The sequence below is a fragment of the Vombatus ursinus genome, unplaced genomic scaffold (assembly GCF_900497805.2).
Source record: "Vombatus ursinus unplaced genomic scaffold, bare-nosed wombat genome assembly UNPS02014807.1, whole genome shotgun sequence".
Classification (NCBI taxonomy): domain Eukaryota; kingdom Metazoa; phylum Chordata; class Mammalia; order Diprotodontia; family Vombatidae; genus Vombatus; species Vombatus ursinus.
This window is the reverse complement of record NW_020954585.1, coordinates 7029150-7032154: the sequence shown is the minus strand read 5'-3', so window position 1 is coordinate 7032154 and position 3005 is coordinate 7029150.

Below are 3005 nucleotides of genomic sequence, written 5' to 3'. Positions count from 1 at the left end.
GCTTCAATCAGTACTGAGAGTTCAAAATTGTTTTGGATCATTATCTTAATCAGAGTAGCAAAGTCTTCCATCGTTGATCATTGTTACAATATTGCCGTTACTAAGTACAATGTTCTCCTGTTTTTGCTCACTTCACTTTGCATTAGTTCATATAACACTTCCCATTACAATTATATACCACCAGTCATTCTCTAGTTGATCAGCATTCCATCAATTTCCAATTCTTTGCTACTACAAAAAGAGCTGCTATAAATGTTTGCACAAATAGTGTCTTTTCCTTTTTCTTTGATGTCTTTGGGATACAGACCTAGTATTGGTATTCTTGGGTCAAAAGATATGCAGTTTTCCAGTCCTTTGGGCATAGTTCCAAATTATTCTCCAGAATGGTTGGATCAATTCACAACTCCACTACTATTACATTAGGCATCCCAGTTTTTTCACATCCCCTCCAGCATTTGTCATTTTAGTTTTCTTAGACCAGGAATTCTTAACCTGGGGTTCAGTAAACTTGGTGTTTTCAATATTTTGACAACTATATTTCATTATAATTGGTTTCCTTTGTAATCCTATATGTTTTATTTATTTTAGAAGCATTATTCTTGAGATTCATAGGCTTCACCAGATTTTCCAAAGGGCTCCCTGACACACTCAAAAAGGTTAAGAACCACTGCTTTAGACAAATCCTTTTTGTTCTCCTTATTGGGATTGTTTCCCTTTTGTACTTTCAGAATTCCCTCCTGGGCTGATTTCCTCAGAGACATTTTAGTACATGGAATCCTTTTTTTTCTCTGAACCCTTAGAAATCTATTTTTCTAAAATATAGGCTGCATGTGAGACTGTGTCTAGATTTCCTTTCTTTTATCACAGATGCTAGAAAGGAGTGTTCACCTCCAGGGTTCCATCCAGGTCTTCCCTGTTAGTGAATAAAATTTCTCCATCTTTTAAAGGCTGAAATTATCACTAAGGTAATGCAAGGAATTTTATAGCTGGTATGCTTTTGAGAACAGGAGAGAGAGAGAGGGAGACTCCAGTAAACATCCAGATAATTTAAATTTAAAACCCCCATCACTGCGATTTAACACCACTGTGCCATACATGGGATTGGGTTCCCACACTCTTCATTTAGTTCATCTTTTTGCCCAGGTGGTCTGTATTATATTCCAATGACAAAAATCACTTTTGTTCTCTTTCCATTGACTTTTACCCAAATAATCTCCATCACGCTTTCTCACTCTGGTTCCTGGATTTCTTCAAATTTGTATGTCTTCTTAATATAGAATGCTACCCCCTCCCATTTTACCTATCTTTTTATTCCTCTTTATTAGGTATAACCATCCAGAGCCATAATCTATTTATTCATGGACTGTCATGATTCACAGTGATACTTATAAAGTTTAATTTGTCTACCCGATTTTAAAGAACTCTAGCTCCTTTTATTTGCTGCCTAAACTATGGGCATTTGTGTATGGACTATCAAGGCCATGGGTTTTACTACTGGCTTTTTTTCTTGGATATTACCTTTAGTAAGCTTCTGTGTGTCTTAACTGCTACTCTTTTTTTCATTGTAGCTATTCTTTATGGTATCTAGCTTGAGGGATATGCATAAGCAGTCTTCTCTCTCTCCTATCCATTATAGTTTAATATCCTTTTCATTAGATTTGAAAGACATCCAGCAATAAGTTTTTGCCAGCCTTTTGTTACTCCAACTTTGTCCAGGAATCTTTTCATAATCCTTTTATTTTAACATGTGTTCTGGAATTCTGAATCTTTTTCTTAGACACTATTTTTTAAAGATAGCTTTTTACTTCTCAAATTTATTTTTCTTATTTATATACGAATTTTCTCCCTTGGTAGAATGTAATCTCCTCTAGTGGAGAGATTGTTTCATTTTTGTCTTTGTATCCCCAGTAACTGGTGCATAGTAGATGTTTAGTGTTTGCTGATTGATTTTCATATTAAGAATTAAGCCACAAATGGATTCAAAACCAGAAAATGCAGAAACTAAATACAGTTACTCTCATTGTAACAAGATAGGTAGAACTACAGAATATTTGGTGCCCCCAAAGTAGCATACTAATTTCTTGAGAAGTTTTCCCAGAAAAACCTAGGAACTCAATTTACTGGTAGAGATTCCTGAGCTATGTTTGGAATGTTAGCTGCTCTGCTGTCAAAGTTGTTTACTATTGGGAGTAATTTGTTTATTATTAGCGGACAAATGCAATAAAATTTTTAAGTAAAAGTTCTTCACATTTATTATAACTATATCGTTCCATTTACCGAATGTAACCAAAAAAACACATTTTACTTTTTTTTTTTAAGTCAGCCACTAGAGGGTATATCAAGACAATGCTTTTGTGTTTTAAATTGCTTACATGCTCTCCTCGCCCAAGCCAGGAGACACGTATCTGCGCATGCGTCATGCTCTATGCTCCATGCTCCATGCACCTGGCAGAAGGTAGGCTAGGGGTGCGAAGCCAGGGCAGAAAGAAAGGAGAGTGCGCAGGCACCGAATTTCGCTGTCGAGTATTATGACGTAATCAGCGCCAGGACTTTTGGACCGGAGCCGCGGCACGTCCCAGACGTTGCGCCGGGCGTGACGCAGAGGTGTTCGCCTCCTCCTCCTCTTCCTCCTCCTCCTCCTCCTCCTCCTCCTCCTCCCCCCGCCCCGTCTCCTCCTTCCCCCGCCCACCTCCTTCCCCCTCCCCCTCACCCGCCCCGCCTGGGGCAGTAGATTGGGGCGTCCCGGCTGGGGGGCGGTGGCCGGGTGGAGGATCCCGGGGCGGAGCACCCCGGGGCGGAACCGCAGCAACGCAGAAGGAGGCAGCGGCTGCCGCGGCCGGAGCCCCGGAGAGGAGGAGCCGCGGCGCCGGGCCCAGCGGCTGAGCCCTCGCGCCCCACCCCGCAGCCCGGCGCCTGCCCTGCTCAGGCCCGCGGGCTCGCCGCGCTCCCTCCCTTGGCCCCAGGGCAGCGGGCGAGCGGTCGCGGGGCAGGCGGCTGTGGGGTAT